The sequence below is a fragment of the Gadus macrocephalus genome, chromosome 19, assembly GCF_031168955.1.
Source record: "Gadus macrocephalus chromosome 19, ASM3116895v1".
NCBI classification, from domain to species: Eukaryota; Metazoa; Chordata; class Actinopteri; order Gadiformes; family Gadidae; genus Gadus; species Gadus macrocephalus.
In genome coordinates, this window is record NC_082400.1 from 15,491,540 (window position 1) to 15,510,178 (window position 18,639).

The following is an 18,639-nucleotide window of genomic DNA, read 5'->3' on the forward strand; positions in this document are numbered from 1 at the left end:
TGTTAAGTCAGAGGTTGAGGAAAAACCAATGTGTCAACAGATCACAGTAGACAGTGTTCATCTCGTAGCATGAACTTCATGTTCTTAAACTATAGATTAAGCATACGTCAATGAGCACGCTCTAATCCTACTTGCGATTTTCATTTGTTTTCCCCTTTTTCTCAGAGAGAGAGAGAGAGAGAGAGAGAGAGAGAGAGAGGCCAATCATCTGTGCTAGCAGGGAGGAATGAATCCACAGGGTTTCTGCTGCTGCTGCCTCATGTTGCTCCCCTGACACATGGTTTATTCATACACAAAGTAAAGGAAGCACCTCTCCCCCTTGTACCCCCCCCCCCCACCCACCACCACTCAAACCCTGCCTCACCCCATCCCTAAAACCCCTTCTTCGACATGGGGGTGATGCAAGGCAACACGGTAGTGAAACAATACCGCAGAATGAACCAGTGACTTGGCCCACCTCTATTGATAGAATACTGCAATAATATCTATTGTCTTGTCTGTTTGATATGGGATAGGATGAAGGTGAATATCACTACAGATGAAGGACTTGTATGCACGTCTGTGTATTGACATCCCATAATCCAATGTAGGTAGGCCATAGTCTGTTTAAGTGTTGATGTATCCATAATTCATATTTTCATAATTGAAAATGAATAAATAAGCGATGTGGTTCTAAGTTGGAGGTTGGTGAGGACGAAGATGCTGAAAGATAGAAAGAATGAATTCCTCATTAAAAACAAACGAATGAAACCGAGGAAAAGGGGACAAAGATGATGGATGAAAGGCACATACAGAGAAGAACGGATCGACAGAATGTGGTCCAGGTGTCAAACTCCAACCTCGAGAGGAAATTGTGTTTATTAAATAGCAGCATTTCCAAATGTACAACCATGCATTTGCGGGTAGTCTGCACCTCATGTTTCTTATATGCACACACACACAAACACGAGGGTGCTCAGGCACACACACACGCTCATGCACACACACACACACACGCACATGCACGCGCACACGCACTAACACATGCACGCACGCACTCTTCTGCTGCTTCCTCATAGAGTCATGTATTTTTCATAGGTTTTGTTATAGAAGTCCTCCAACGTGTGTGCATGTGAGTGATTTATCTTATGTATGTATCTTATCACACATCGCTGGACTACCCAGTTCAGATTTTGCAATTAGGTATTTGTTTTTTTCTTGCACTCTTTTTCTTTTTTTTAGCCTTCCCTCTATACCTTCAACTTTAATTTCCATTTTCCTTTCCTTCTTTTCGAAAATTTCACAAAAACCCTTTTGGTTAACTCTTATCATAAAATAAACCCAGAGTCTCCTAATTTCAATTTGGCTAAAACCGCCCCCTACGTCACCAGGTTTTGTTTTTTCGTTCTGCTTTGACTACAACTCCCACAATGCATCGGGGGTGGTGCCTCGCCGTGCTGCTGTCTCTCCGGCTGCAGCGTACCACTACGATCAAGCAACCAGCAGCAGCGAGCAACGCTTTCTCTCTCCCCCCGACCTAAACAATGACTACTACCAGCACCACTGAGCGGAGGTCGGGGATCCAGTAGCATGCGTAAAACACGGCACCAAATCTCTCCATTTCGCCGCTTTTCCAAACCGTTGACTTTAACGCGCCAGCTGTAAACATGTGGATACCCACTGAACACGAGAAATACGGCGTCGGTAAGTTTATGATGGGGCTTTTTTTGTGTTTCATCCACACTGATGTCCTTTGCTGTTATCCCTTGAGCTGTGGTGGGGATGCGATTGCGGGGGGTTCGTGTGTGTTGTGGATCTACTCATCTCCGACCTGATTGGTTGTACGGATTAAAATAGTGTCTGTAATAAAGGATTTGATACAGAATTAGGAGAAGAGAGGCGTTATCTGCTTTTTTTTTAATTATTATTTTTATTTGGACAAACAGTCCATGATGGGATGCCTAGCCTGTGTTTCATCTCTGTGCCACATCGCAGCGTTAGGTTATCGCTCTCGGACCCCCTGTGGATTACGGAACGAATGCGTTTTGATTTCCCACCCCCCCATTAACCGGTCTCTTTCATTCCCCACACCGGTTCATCTGTCCTCTCCTGCTCGCTCTGGATTGATAATATTCCTCAGTTCTAGGCTGCCCTTTTTAAAACGAGACAGACAGACAGACAGACAGACAGACACTTGCAGCTGAAGTGTAGCTTGCCATCTTGCACGATCCTCATTTATTTATGCCCTGATCCCGGATGAAACAACAACCTCCTATAATTGAAATGTGAAGGGCTTTTAAAACATGTCCGGGTTGCAGCTCTGCTTTGCACGTTTTTTCTGATGACATTGTTGTGGTGTGTGTGTGTGTGTGTGTGTGTGTGTGTGTGTGTGTGTGTGTGTGTGTGTGTGTGTGTGTGTGTGTGTGCAGCGTTGTGTTTTTACGCACGGGGGCTGTCTGCGGCCGTAGATCAAACGTTGAAGTGAGAAAAACAAGCGACAGCCGATTCAACAGCGCCCACCGAGGAGGTGTCTACCTATCTGCCCCCATGTGTGCATAAAATAAATAACCCTAACTGAGGTGCGACCGATGAGAGACGGTGTTAATGTCTTCTAATGATATTCCCGTGAGAGATGGGACAGTGTGCGTGTGTGCAATGCGCTGTCCAGCCCCCCCATACACACTCCGATAGCCAGTTCTCTCTCTCTCTCTCTCTTATTTATATATATATATATATATATATATATATAAGGAAACATATCACAAAAAAACATGTTTTGCTGTTTGGTTGCAGGTTCAATTACACTGTTTGTGATTATTGGTTCCTTTAATGTATTTGGGTCCCTGTTCCTCTGCCATCTTGACGCACACTCTGGCATTAAGGTCTCTCTTTCTCTCTCTCGCTCTGTCTGTCTGTCTGTCTGTCTGTGTTTCTCTGTTACTCTCTCTCTGTCACCACTCTCCCCCTGGGCCCGGGGTCAGTCGTCTTGTCCATGCAGGGCCCTGTTTCCCTGGCGTAAGCTGGTTTCTCTTCCCCATGTTGACTCGTCTGTCTTCCGAGGCTTTCTCATGCCACGGTGTTGTCACATGATAGCCCTGCTGCTGCCAGGTTATGTGGGGTGGATTCAAATCACTTCACCTGCCCATTGTCCCTCATGAAGGACCGATAGTCGAGGGAAATCGAATCCATGCAAAACCACGAATGTTGGATCTAAAATGAAAAATCCCCTCCTGGATTGTGATCCATGGGGAAGTTAGTTTATACACGGGACATATTTAATTGAAACGGTTAAATACCTCCTATTGTCCGAACACTGCTCAAAGGGCACTATTTAATTGGATTAAAGGTCCCCTAATCTTTATTTTTTCTTCTTCTTCTTGCAATAAGGCTGTTTAATTGGCTGTGATTTAAACAGGCTTTGGCACGGTTCCCTTGTCCTACTGGGTAAGGAAGCTGCTTGTTTCCTTGTTGTGAAATATCCCACCGAACACACACACACACACACACACACACACACACACACACACACACACACACACACACACACACACACACACACACACACACACACTGAGAAACATACACACACTCGCTGAGAAACACACGCACACACATACACACTCTGAGATGCACACACACACACACACTAAGAAACTCAAACACACACACACACGCACTCTGTGATGCACTCACACAAGCACACAGAGACACATACCCACTGAAACACAAACACACACACACACAGACACAGACACACGCACAGAGACACACACACAGACACACACACTTCCAGGGAAGTGGGACTAAGTGATTTGTTCAAAGGTTTTTTTTCCCCCTTTTAATGGCGGTATTAGCGAAGGTAACAATGGGAGCTTGCCTTGCGTGTTTGGTTTACGCGTGTGAGTTCGCCGTAAACATATTAGCCTCGGGAGGAAATTGGAAGTTCAACCAACTGGACGTGCTTGTTGTTTCCCCACACTGCCCAGTGTGTTGGATTTGGTATCGGTGGAGTTCACCATGCTCACGTGGGTAGCTGTGTGTGCTGGCACCGTCGGAGGAAAAAAATAAACTGAATCCCAAATGACACCATGTTCTGCTGGATGTTTGGAGCTCAGCAGGGGTTGGTTTTGTATGTTGTTTTTGTCGTCAATGACATGGACCCGAATACCCTGTTGTTCTTGCAGCACACACGCACACGCACACACACACACACACACACACACACACACACACACACACACACACACACACACTATTACCAGCCTCCATCTTCACTTCGTTCTCCTCCAAGCTAAGTGCTTGTGCACATGTAAATACTGTGTGTCTCATTGCTGGTTTAGACATCTCCCCGGTAATGATGGTATAGGTCAGGTCAGAGGTCACATACACAAACACATCATAAATCCATCATGACGACAGGGGAGTTTATGGTGTGTGTGTGTTTGGGTTTTAGAGAAGGACATCTTACTTGTTTTCAGACTTGATCATTACAGAGGATCTGGACTATACCATTATGCAAATGACGGTATTTTCATGATTGCAGTTGAGTTCTATCGTGATTGGTTTCATAATACGTTCTGTGTAAACAATTAAAATGTGCTCTTTCAAACAGAATTCATTCTTTATCAAATCGGACAGGTTTAAACATCAGTGCAACCATATTTAGATCAGGTTTTTAAAACATTCATGTACCTAATAAATATGAATGCATATATATATATATAAGCATTCAACTACGTGAAATAAATCAAGGACTCTATGTAAGCAATTTTCCCCCTTTTTTCTTTTAATTATCTCGCCAGGGGGGCCTTGAACCAAAGATTTGCCCACTTTTGGAGACGTGAGGGGGGGTAACCTTCTTTAAAGGCCCCTGGAGCTTCCTGGTTCTCTGTAAGGGAGCATTTGATCTGTGGCCAAGCTTGGATAAGATGAAATGAGAACGTCTCACTGCTTTTAATTGGTCATTCTTTTTGGCTTTTGACGTTCATTAACCTTCACAAGTGGAGCAGCGCCAACCAGAACGCTCTCTCGCTCTCGCTCTCGCTCTGCGATTGATGAAATATGAATGACGCTTCGCAGGTGAAGACAAAATGAGAGGGCCGCTTATTAACCCCGCTCTCAGTTGTGATCACAGGTTCTTTTAACCTGTAGCAGGAGGTGGGATCTGAGCGATGGATGGTTGAGCCTCTATAAAAGCCCACCCTGGGATTTTGAGAAAGGGGGGAGCTGTTGGAACACAATATTTCACTTCAAAGTCTTGTCAGTTTGACGTCTTTGAGATCAAAGTCAGATTTAATGGACCGCCGTCGTATCGTAATGAAAACCGAAAAAAGCCGAAACCTAATGAACGAATGACGTCTTGAAAGACGGTGTTGACGTTATGGAGATGGATAAAAAAATATCAGTTCACTCATCCACTACCGCGACGTGAACTAGTGGTCGTCAAACGGGCCCCCCTGCAGTGAAATAAGCCCTTTTTTGTTTCATTGTGTTTGGGGTGAATATACTGAAACCTTCTGAAAATGAAGAGAGTAAAAATAAGTATTTTGCTCATTATGGGCACTTAGATTCAGCCAATCAGGCCTGTCATCATAATTTGGACACAATTAAAGCATTTTAACGAGCTGCATTGAGTTGCTGCGTATTTTCGGTTTGTTTGCGCGCGTGCGCGCGTGCGTGTGTGCGTGCGTGTGTGTGTGTGGCAATATCCCCCCTGTATCAACGGACAGAACGCAATCAGCTTCAGGTTGACCCGACAGGCACTCTTAGGTCAACACTCGCTCCGCCGTTCCCCCGCTCTTCCCGAATCAACCGGACCTCTCTGGGAACAATCCCACAAACGGAACCGATCCGACGATGAGACCGGTCTGATCCGGTCCTTCTGGTGGTCGGGCGCTGGTCCCGTCCCGGAGCCTCGGGGCCGTGGCTCCGGGCTGCGCTCCGAGCTGGAGGGGAGACGAGGGAGGACATGGACCTGACGGTCCGTGTCTGGCCAGGAGCGTCGATGCTCTTCCTCCCTCTTCCTCCCTCCTCCCGTGGCTGATGCCCCCCCCCCCCCCCAACGCTCCCAACCCAACCACCCCCTCCCCTCCCCTCCCCTCATGGGAGAGGTTGACATGGCTGAGAGGGGGGACTGTGGGGTGGGGGGGGGGGGGGTACCGGCGCGTGTCACGCAGTCGGCAGTAGCTCATTTTCAGGGGGGGGGGGGGGGGGGGGGTGTTGGGGAGGGGAGGGGGCAGGCAATCTTCAACCCCCCCCTCCGTCCCTTCCCTTCCTCGAGAAGGAGAGATTAGCAGGTTGTTTCTGAAGGGGGGAGGGGATATGGGGGGCTGAGGGGGGAGGGGGGGGGGGCCCATTCCGACATTACACCCATGATTCTCTAATGCGATGAGGCCCTGAGGGCATTGGGATGGGAGATAGGGTGGGGGAGGGGGGGAGGGGGGGAGGGGCGTGGCAGACCCCCACTGACTCGTTACCGCTTCCTCTGCACACACACACACACACACACATACGCACACACACACACACACACACATACGCACACGCTGGTATACCCACGCGCGCACAAATACGCATGCACACAAATAGGAATGCGCACGCATTCACACGCACACAAACACACACACAAAAGGGGGTCTATTACAATCATTCACTGTGTTGTGGTTTAGCCCCGGTGTCAAAATGCATGCAAAATAAACCCAGAGTTAACAAGATGGAGAGATCTGAGGTGGGCCGACAGTGGGAGAGACGGAGATGCGAGGAGCCCGGGTGGGAGGGGTTAATACAGTTTGGTGACATCCGACGGACCGTGAGCCGTGACGCATCCCGTCTGGAACGGGAGGGTAGACGTCGCGACAAGTTAGTCCCAATGAACCCCCAAAAAAACAATCCCCTCGTCTGCAAGATGAGCTGGGCGATGAGAACTTATGAATCCCCTGGAATATTTCTGCGTTTCGTTCCGACATTTCCGGATTGTTTTTTAATTGCGATTATTTCTGGTGGTTATGGGTTAGGGTCATCTTCTGCTGGACTGGCACACGTTCTCTCAACCCTTGATCCCAATCACAGAGAGAGAGAGTTGTGGAGAGCAGAGCGCTGTGATAACCTGTGTGTGTGTGTGTGTGTGTGTGTGTGTGTTTATTTCTGTCTGTGATGCATTCTGTATCCGTTGTGTTTTGGTGTCTTCGGGGTTCGTGTGTGATGTGTGTTGTGATGTGTGTGTGAGAGATGCGGCACAAAAATGACTGGCATGCCATTTGGATGAAAGAAGGGCATCTCGTGTTGGCAATCTTGTTGATTGGCGGCTGAAAGGAGCTGTTTATACACTCCTCCTCGCCGACCAGAAGGGATTTCATTGGTCAGCTGCATGAGTTCCCCCTGGCCAGCGAATCTCCATTTATCTCTGCCCATGTGCACGGAGCATATTGGAATTGTGCATTGACTGTGTGTCAAGTGTGTGTCTCTATTGTATTGAAGCAAAGTGTTCCATTTGGTTCCACGGTAATCCTTTATAATGCTAGCACTATTACCCCTAATAATAATAATAATACAAGTGATAATAATAATGGAGGGTTTGGCAGAGATAATACAACTCCTCAGTCTGAATGTGAGCGTCAACACAAATCCCCCTGCTGTTAGCATGATGACGTCCCCTCACTGTCTCTGTCGCTGTCTCTGTCTCTTTCTCTGTCCCTCCCATTTTCACTCTGTCTATATCTCTCTGTCTGTCTGTCTGTCTGTCTGTCTGTCTGTCTGTCTGTCTGTCTGTCTGTCTGTCTGTCTGTCTGTCTGTCTGTGTCAATCATCTGCTTTGCTTTGTTCTGTTTTTCTGCCTTCTCTGACTATTGCTTCTTTTCAATGGGGAAAACACACAATCATTTTACTGTTTTTGGCCAGCTTCCTTTTTCTCCTTCTGCCCCCCTCCCCATTGTGTACAGTGTTTCTCTCAGAGAGAACTGGATCAGACTAGGGGCTGGATCACATACACCTCCCATAGGTTTATTGTTCCTCCTTCCGCTGCCTTTTTTCCTTCTTCATGCCCTCCCTCTTTATTTCCTCCTCTGTCTGCTTCGGTTATGTCCCTCTTCTCTGGGTAGCTGCCACCCCCCAATCTCTCCCTCTCTCCCCCTCTTCTCTTGTTTCCCCCCTCCCTCTCTCTCTCTCTCGCTCTCCATTTCCCCTCCTTTTCCCTCCGTCTGCTCCTCAACCCCCACTCTGCTCTCTCCCCCTCCCTCTTTCCACTGCACTCAAATACACCTGTCCCAACTTTAGGAGTACGTGTGTTCTTCAGTGTGTGTGTGTGTGTGTGTGTGTGTGTGTGTGTGTTTGTGGGTGTGCCCGAGTGTATGTGCTTGTTTATTTGGCAGCATCAGCCTCACTGGAGAAGCAGTTTAGTGGGATAGCGCTTTACTGATGCCCACCAAGTCCAGTCCAGATGGATATATACGTCACTAAAATATTTAACATGTCTCTTTATGTTATCATTCTGTCTTCCTGCTTTAAGGGTGTTTTGGAATGGGGGTTTTAGAAGCATAGCAAGGGTTTAATTCGACCACTCTATTGTCCCTATTTGCCTCCATCAAGGTGTGTTATGTAGGACGACCGCGGATTATATTCAAATGCAACTCACGCTCACTGCTGGCCCTCCACACACCTAATACCGCATTGATTGGCTTTCAAGAGCCCTTTCTATTCACATCCTTTCCTCTGAATGTTGACATTTAAACCAACTCTAAATACCATCTTGAAACAATGTCTTTTTCCTATTTGTACCTCTTCATCTCTCTCTCTCACTCGCTCTCTCTCAGACTTTCTCTCTCTCTCTGTCTCAGTGTGTGTCTCTCTCTCTCTCTCTCTCTCTCTCTCTCTCTCTCTCTCTCTCTCTCTCTCTCTCTCTCTCTCTCTCCGGAGATCAGCTGCAGCTTGCTTTGTTTGAGGGCAGCAGCTTTGACCTTGGTGGTTGTTAGCTGTCTTTTTGGATGCAAGGTGTGTGTGTGGAGGGGAGGGGGATTGGGTGTGTGTTTGTGTGTGTGCGCGCGGGGGTGCCAGAAGTGGACACATTTTTAAAGGCAGTTTGGAGTCGTAATGAAGCAGAACGTCGATGGATCGTTAAAAAATAAGGTGAAAATAAAACCGATAAACATGAAAGGTCGTGAGCATCCTAGTTCATTGTTTGGGTCGTCATTGAAAGTCGAAACCCCAGAGAATCTGTCTGCTGCTAACCAGACAATGCTCAGGGTAAAGACGCCATAACCTTTCCTTCCTGCTTTGTTTTGTGAGACTATTCGGTCTGCCCATCGGGCCCCCATTGCACCCCTGACCGTCCCTGGAAGCAGGGGTCCCTCTTCGGCCTTCCCGATCCTCCAGGTCTGTTCCCTCTGCTTCCCTCCCTCTGGATGGTACAACGGGACGGACGAATCCGAGAACGGCGTCCGCTCCAGAGAGCACCTCAGTACAGGGATCATGAGGGTCAGACTGATGTTGTCCAGAATCCAAACAGGACACAAGGACAGATTCACGTGGGATGCTAAGAGCGACGTGCATCTGTGCTGCTGCTTCTGCTGCTACTGCGCAGCCTGTGGACGAGGAGTGATTGATGGGACCGGACATCCACTGAGGGCAAAGCTTCCCCCATATGACCGAACCCTGAATCAAATCACATAACCAAACCCTCTGATTGGCTGGAGTGATTAGTCGTTTGACGTGTGTGTGTGTGTGTGTGTGTGTGTGTGTGTGTGTGTGTGTGTGTGTGTGTGTGTGTGTGTGTGTGTGTGTGTGTGTGTGTGTGTGTGTGTGTGTGTGTGGGCATGTGTGTGTGTGTGTGTGTGTCTAGGCATGTGTGTGTGGGTTTTGTGTGTGTGGGGGTGGAAGAGGGGGCGGATGGCTTGTGTGTTTGCGCACAGGTGCACAGTGGGTGTGAGATATTAAATTGTTCTCTGTTGGATGGTCTCACTGCGGTTTGTCTGGCTGCTGTCAAGATGTAGGCTTGCATTCTCTCTCTCTCTCTTTCTCGTTCTCTCTCTCTCTCGCTCTCGCGCTCTCTCTCGCTCTCTCTCTCTCTCTCATGCTCTCTCTCTCTCTTATATATGCATACAGTGCAGCTGAACAGGTGTTGGTGGTTGGTAGCTTTTCCTCCAGTCTTTCACACCCCGCCTGCACACTTCCGGAACGACCATATACGGCGACATGCGCAAAGGTGAAGTTCTGTGTCAGGGTTCACCTTTCAAAGACTTGTCGCTTTTATTACCCGCCTCTTCCTAGAAACGGCCTTGCCTCCACCCCGAGATGAAGATCTCAAGAAGGATGGGTGGTTGGTTTTAAGCAAACACTCGAGTAGGGCTGATACTCATCTACACAAGACGGCGTCTGATTATTTTCCGATTCAGGCGGGAACAATGGCTGATATACTTAAACCCTCTCCACACAATGAAATGAACTCAAGCGAAAGGAAGGAAACGTATAAGAGCGAGCTGTCTGCGGCCGCCTGGCTCAAGGCTTGGCGTTTAATTCGGCACGTGGGTGTTGCAAAGCTCTTTTTTTTACTGTGTTTTGCTTCGTCTGTTTTGTACATCAGGTTGACTGTGATGGGACATGTTCCAGTTCCACTCCTCCCGCCTGCTCCATTACCTAACCATAGCCTGTCTCACTGCCTCCCTCTGTTGCCTCTCCTGAACCCGAGCCTGTCTCACTGCCTCCCTCTGTTGCCTCTCCTGAACCCTAGCCTGTCTCACTGCCTCCCTCTGTTGCCTCTCCTGAACCCTAGCCTGTCTCACTGCCTCCCTCTGTTGCCTCTCCTGAACCCTAGCCTGTCTCACTGCCTCCCTCTGTTGCCTCTCCTGAACCCTAGCCTGTCTCACTGCCTCCCTCTGTTGCCTCTCCTGAACCCTAGCCTGTCTCACTGCCTCCCTCTGTTGCCTCTCCTGAACCCTGTGGTTCAGGAGTACCACAGTGGTTACCCACTTCAGCGGAAATGGTCTTTTTGAAACCAAGAGTTGGAAAATGTGTTCTAATTTGAACGAAATAAGAAAATAAAACAGTGTGTCTTGATTGAATCTGCGCCAACGTAAGTCAGCTGGTGGATCATTTGAAGTTTTTCATTCAAGTTTTTCCTTGAGTGTGTGTTGCGGTGCTTGTGGGGATATGGGAGAGGAGGAGTTGACTATTTAAAGTCGTCACACAATTTTCGCAAATTCGTAATGGTCAATTTTTCCACGACTGTAGTAAATGACGAATACAATCCCGTGAGTGCTACAGCTCAATACATTCAGAGTAATGTAAACAGTAACACTCTAAAGGAGTTTTTTTTTTCTGTTGTGTTGTGTTGTGTTGTGTTGTCGTGGTAGTGGTGGCATGGGAAAGTGTAGTCGGGGGGCTGAGGTGTTGGGAGAAGGGGAAGTTGCCGTGTGGTCTTCATGTTGGTCTTCATGTTTCCTTCCCCGGCGGCGACGCTCGACTTTGATTGAAAGGCACGGTGGCTCTTCAGCCTTCCCCCTGGCGACGCCAAAGGTTGGCATCGCAATGCATGGTGGGATTTATTTCCCTTTGTCTGTGTTCCCCTCCTCAAAGTGGGCACAGAGGATTCCTTCAGTTGATTCATCACTCTCCTTGGCTCCCCTGGCCCGCCTGTCATTGAGGAGTCTGTGTGAACCAAAGCTACGACCAATTAATCGCCGGAGAGGACCTTGAGCTTCAGTAGCGTTACCGTTTTATTTGCCTTGTTTACGTGTTTTTCTCTCTCACTGGGTGTTGTTTGGAAACGCTTATGTTTGTGGATGTTCGTATGAATTATACTCTCTCCCACCCAGGGTGTCAGAGGCTATTTAATATTGAGTTATGAATAAATCACGACAAATATTGAGTTAATTTTATTATTATTTTCGTGGAAACCCCATTTATTTTACATTTTGAACTCCCAATGGACCAATTATGTGGTATTACTCTTCATCTCTCCTCGTTTTCTTCCTCCCTCCCTCACCCCTCCCTCCCTCCCTTCCTCCCTCCCTCCCTCCCTCCCCCTCTCGATCATGACCCTTGCACCTCAGACTCCCAAATAAGTCACCAGACGCACCCGAGCTCCGCATATCAAGGCCTCTTCCTGGGCATTGACCTCGCATGCCTCCTCCCCTCCATCTTTTCTTTCTGCGTTTCCTCTCCCCTTAAGACGCAACAGAGGAGAGACCAGTGACGAGAGAAAAAGAAACCCGACAAACGCACACCCCCTTTGCATTCTCTCGCTACAACAGTCCTCGCGCAGAGAAGACAATCAAACCCGACTATCTTGGAGGAAGTAGGATTTCCGTTGGTGAACCTCAAGGGAGCTCACCCTCCCTACGCCGGTCTCTCCCACCTGGTGTCTCCACGTCGCTCCCCATAAACCAGCACTAAACCCCAGTGCCCCCCCCCCCTCGGGGGTTGGAGAGTCTGGGGTGGAGCAGGGCGCCACTAAGAGGGGGTGGGAGAGAGACAAGAGGAGAGCGGCTCGGCTAAAAGTGGGTGAAATGGAGCCTCTTTGTGTGGGGGCGCGGGTAAGGCCCCCGCCAGCCGGGCCCCCCCCCGGGGGCCCCCTTTGTGTCTGCGGTAAGATGACTCCATCGGTCGGGGACGTCAAAATGGCTGATCCTCCTGGATACCTTGGGGGGCCAACTGGTAGGTCGGTCGGTACACGATGGAGGGGTTGATGAGGGGGTTGGGGGGGGGGGGGGGGGGGTGATGATCATTTTAGCCGAGTACACAAACACACTCAACCGCCCAAGGCCGACTCTAGACTGAGGTACCGTCTGGTCTTGTCTCCGGGCTGTTGTAACTCATTGCTTCAAGGCTGTGCGGCTGCTTTTGGACCGCTCAGGACAGGGAGCTTGGAGACCTCAAGAGGGAGAGGGCACAGAACGGCATCGACTTACCCTACGTCTCGTCCTCGTTGCTCATGCTTGGGTGGAGCCTATGGAAGGAGTTCTCGTTTTGATGTGCAGTTTGTATGCCGTGTATTTCCCATCGGGCCTCTCGCGACCCCGTGGAATGCGTGCCGACTACTAAGGGCCGCCGAGACACGGAAATAGAGACGCGCGAGGCGCTACAGCGTGGGTTTGTTTGCGTATGGCATCGGCGAGGGCCGATGGTTGATCAATGATGTATGTCTCCCTTACCCCCTCTCTCCCCTTCTTATTCTTTTCCATACGGCACGCGACCCCGTGACCTTTCAGAGGTGGTGTTTTGATCTCCTTGACCTTGCGCCCGCGTCGCCTTTCAGCCCTCAGGGCGCGCTTTTATTCTGAAAGAGCGTTTCTTTCATGATGTATCTATTTAGGTTTCTTTGAAAATTGAGGACATGAGGCGTGAACAGTGAACAGGCTGACGAATAACAGGGGGTAGTGTGTGTAATGAGGGTTGGTGTGTGTGTGTGTGTGTGTGTTTGTGTGTGTGTGTAATGAGTGTTGGTGTGTGTGTATGTATGTGTACCTTGGTGATTGTGCATGTGTATAACCTTCTACACACCATGCAAAGGCACCTTGCTCCTTCTGAGAGATGTGTCCCGATCTGCTGACATCATCACCTTTGTCACGTTGCAGGGCCGTTCTCTATGTCGCTATGACTACCGGCACACTAGAGTCAGGGTAGTCTAGACATCAGAGTGTTTGACTCTCATTCAAAAGGTCCTGGGTTCGATTCCCTGATGTGCGTTGCCGTTGACTACCCGTACGCATTCCTTACCCAAGATGTCCTGACCTTTACCTTGTTTGTTTGTTTATGACGTGTGTCGCCAAAAAAGGAACAGTTTTATTCAGCTGAAATCTCCTCAATGACTAAAACAGTCCTAAGTTCCATTGATCTGCCGCCGAGGTCGTCCACTTTGCACCTGACGAGGAACTCCCAGTTTGACCGCTGGGAGGAAGACGAACGTGGCATTGTGCCAACAGCCTCTACAGTGTATACTGCTCCTGGTCCAATGCAAGGAAAGGAGCCAGCCACGGGAGGAACACGTCCGCGTGGAGCCCCAGATGCTGGTCACATGACTCTGTCTCACCCCTTTGTCTTCCCCTTCCCTACCTCGGTCCACTTCTCCTCGGACGCTGCCTCCTTCCTCTACCGACGGCGGGCCGCTGTGTAGACATCATGCGCGTGGCAGGGCTAAAAATACTTACGCACAAATGGGCACTTTTGCACCCGGAGTCGCTCGTGGCATGACGATTTGTCATCGAAGACTTCCTCTCCCTCCTCCTCCCCCTCCCCCTCATCCTGCCCGCTGAGGTTGCTGAAACTGACGATGATGATGATGATGATGATGATAATGATGATGATGATCATGTACCTTTGCAAGCATTAGCGAAGGTTAGCACATAGTCAGCAAAAGGAGACAGGATAGTGTGGGGGTTAGGGTATACCGGTTATCAACAGCTTCTGGGTTAGAAGTTTTTATTAGACTCTCAATGAGTCTCATTGAGATAAGAAACTATTTTCCAAAGAGAGCCCTTTATACATTTACAAAGATAACAATGCATAAACATACAAAATACAGCTAGAAACAATCAATTTACAGTGTGTATGCTATGAAGGTATTATTGTAGCAAAAGTAAATTTGAAGTCGTATATATTTATTTTGCATGTGTACTCTAAAGTCACAAATGTGTAACAGTACATTTGTAGTCGTAAAAAAAATATAAATATTTTTTATACCATTGTAAACACAAAATAGGGTCTACGAGTACGCTAATCTGTGTTACAGGTGCACAAATCCTTTTGCTACAATTATTGCAGCGCAGTTGGTGCAAAACACATTCGCACACCCGTGTTTCATAATCTGAGAACATGCCCAAAAGGTGTGCATTCGTAAACCCAAATTTGAACAAATGCATCAGAAGTTGCACATCTGTGAACGCTATGTTAATTCAGCATTTTAATGAGCGAGCACAAAACCATTTTACAACTGCTCGAATCTGCTCCTGCAAGTCTCAGCTGTGGGTTTTTTTGCAGGTTGTTTTGCAACACCCCTAGGTGGTAAATGTGTAGCAAAAGTATTCGTATCCGTAGATGACAGAGCGTCTGTGAGCGGGACAAAATAGTCCCGCCCATAATTTCCTAATCCAATGAAAATCGCCGGCAGGGATGCATTTCTCAAATTACACTGGGACCCACCCCGTGCCAGCCATGGAGCTATAAAGATCGCAGCATACTCAGCACGGGATACGTTTCTTTCTGGAGAAGTGAAGAGGGCGTCCTACTGAACGGAGATGGGTATCCTACATTATGTTAAATGAAATGACTTAGTTCAAGTGAATTCCCCCCAAAGTATTTCATTAACATGCCGCAAATGTCCTTGAATGTATTTTAATGGTCGCCATAACATAAATTCAGAAATGTTAATGCAATACTTTGGGGAGAATTCCCTTGAACTAAGTCATTTCATTTTACATAGCCTAATGTAGGATACCCACCTCCGTTCAGTAGGACGCCCTCTTCACTTCTCCAGAAAGAAACGTACCCGCGCTAAGAATGCTGCGATCTTTATAGCTCCATGGCTGGCACGCGATGGGTCCCAGTCAGGGACGGCTGGTATAAATGGGCTAACAGGGCTAAGCCCTCTTACAGTGAAAATAAAAAAAAATATTATTAAAAACTTAGAACATATTGTTTTAAATTTTGGTAGAACCTAAAGGAGCAACAGCACCAAAAAGTGACAGAAAAACCCAGGATATATATATCTTCGTTTTTTTCCTGTGAATGGGCTAAATGTATTCAGCCCAAGCGCAGTAGCGTAAGCTTCCATTGACGTTTGATTGACAGGTGCCCTGACACACCCCCTTCATATGCTTCCCATTTGGGCTAAATTAGTTTAGCCCAAAGGCTGACCTAGCACAGTAGCTACAGTACAGTGTCCTTCGACTAATCACAGCACAGTAGCGCAAGTGCAGTATGGCGGGCGTTAGCATGAAAATGAATGAAGTGGATTATTTACTTTCTAATCGGTTTTCTTTAATGTCTTTGGAGGAAAAATTGGAAGTGAAAAGATTGGGGACACATCAACCAAACGATGTACAGATTTACTGTCAGGAGTGCGGTCAGAATATGGCCGGTAATAGTGCATTTGTAAGCGGGTCAACTACGTTTCGTATCGAAACATTAAAAAAGCTGTCTAAATAACCCAACATGACGTGACAAGTGTGTAGAGATAGTGGCCCCTCTCCAAACTGCATTTCAGCGACAGGCAGTAACAATAAGGTTCTCTAAGGAATCGGAAATGATCTCATTTAATGTTGCATACAACATTGCCAAAGAGGAGTTGCCATTCTCAATTTAAATCCGAAATTATTCTCATGAAGAGAAATGGATTAAACATCAACCCGACGTAGGCCTATAGCAATGAGATGGCATGTGCACAATTCATTGCAGTAGGCCTAATGGGCGACACCTTAAAGCAAAAGACAGCTGCGGACGTCGGATACGCCACATAGGCCTACATGTCCTTCATGATTGACGGCGACACAGACGTCTCTACCAAAGAGTGTGTGATCGTCTACAGCCGCATTTTGCGCAAAGGGAGACCAGTCAACATTTTAATTGTGTCATACTTTAAGCACAAAAAAAGTTTTATTTTGCTTAATGGTTTAGTTCGAAATGTTCAATTTCAGCTCAGTGAAGCACTTTAAACACCTTATTTTTCTTTTTATTTATAATTGTGCTTCAAATAAAGAAATGCCTTTCTCTACACCTTAATCTTGTTTAAAAATCATTCACATTATATGAAAGTTATGAACAGAGATATAAAGGTGACCTCATGGCGTCTGGAGCCCTGTGAAGTATTGATAAATGTAATGCATTCTTTAGCCCACCCACCCAAAATCACTACCAGCCGTCACTGTAATTTGAGAAATGCATCCCTGCCCGCGATTTTCATTGGATTAGGAAATTATGGGCGGGACTATTTTGTCCCGCTCACGGACGCTCTGTCATCTACGGATACGAATACTTTTGCTACACATTTACCACCTAGGGGTGTTGCAAAACAACCTGCAAAAAAACCCACAGCTGAGACTTGCAGGAGCAGATTCGAGCAGTTGTAAAATGGTTTTGTGCTCGCTCATTAAAATGCTGAATTAACATAGCGTTCACAGATGTGCAACTTCTGATGCATTTGTTCAAATTTGGGTTTACGAATGCACACCTTTTGGGCATGTTCTCAGATTATGAAACACGGGTGTGCGAATGTGTTTTGCACCAACTGCGCTGCAATAATTGTAGCAAAAGGATTTGTGCACCTGTAACACAGATTAGCGTACTCGTAGACCCTATTTTGTGTTTACAATGGTATAAAAAATATTTATATTTTTTTTACGACTACAAATGTACTGTTACACATTTGTGACTTTAGAGTACACATGCAAAATAAATATATACGACTTCAAATTTACTGTGACTTTAGTGTACGCATTCAAATTCTGCAGTTACAGGTGCTAAAGACTTTTGCTACAATAATACCTTCATAGTATGCATGCATACAAAAATGTACTATACAAGTAAATACAGACAGTTGTATTCTTACACTTACAGTACATACACAACGTAATATAAATAAAGTATAAACACGTTTCTCTATATTATGTTCAGATGCTCTAACCTCTACCGGCTCATTAGTGACTCAAACAATTTACTATACGATCATATTATACTATGATCCAAAGTGTCCTTTATAAATAGTGACAGTGTCAGTCGTCTATTGTGAGACACATAAGCTGTCTTCATTGAGTCTAAAGACGGGAGGCTGAACGAACACCCCACAACAATGGCGCCGTTTCCCCCCAGCAGGGGTCGAAGGTCAATGTGATAGTGATGGCCATCCGTACGGAGCTCCGATCGATACGCAGAACGGGGACAATGTTTTCCAGGCCTCGTCGGGCCGCTGTTGTTGCGTCACCCATAAGCCCCCCCCCCACCCTCCCCCCCCTCCCCCTCAGAGGGACTTCATCTGGACGGCTGCCATAATCCTCTTTACACATGTTGCCCTAATGCAGTGTGTCTGCTGTGAGCCAGCCATCACACGCGCACAACACACACACACTAACGCACACAACACACACACACATTCGCACACACACACACACACACACTCGCACACCAACGCACACACTAACTCACACTAACACAGACACACACAGAAACACAAACACAGTGTCGTAACACAGAGACACACTCTTAACACTTACACAAACACACACTCACGCACACACTCACACACACGACCTTCCCCGCCACCCAGGAATATACACTCTGCGCGTTCCTGGGGGCGGGGGGGCGGGGAGGGGGGGGGGGGGGGTGACTTTGCATTGTCCTGCAGACGCGCCGCAAACACGTCTGCACAGTGGCCCCAACTCGGCTCATGCATATTCCACCGTCGCGCAAATACGTTGCGACGCTCCCGCGCGTTGTGTTTCCCACCACAGCCTGTGGGGCTAACAGGCTGACACTCCAGAGAGGCGGTGGCTGGTGGCCGGTGTGTGTGTGTGTGTGTGTGTGTGTGTGTGTGTGTGTGTGTGTGTGTGTGTGTGTGAGTGAGTGATTGTGATGTGTGATGTAAACCCTGGGCCCCCGGAGGGCTCCTCGTGGCCGCCCAGCTGGCGGGGCCATCTTGTGTGTCAGGCCGTGAGTCACCGTGTCTCCCTGTTGATGAAC

At 47.7% G+C, this 18,639-nt stretch overlaps 1 long non-coding RNA gene across 1 annotated transcript; it reads left to right on the forward strand.

Moving 5' to 3' along the window:
- The first annotated feature begins 232 nt into the window (after window positions 1-232).
- LOC132447978 (uncharacterized) lies at window positions 233-3,539 on the forward strand. Its single transcript, XR_009523277.1, has 2 exons — window positions 233-1,683; window positions 2,409-3,539. It is a non-coding gene; the product is annotated as an uncharacterized LOC132447978 (long non-coding RNA).
- The last annotated feature ends 15,100 nt before the right edge of the window (window positions 3,540-18,639 follow it).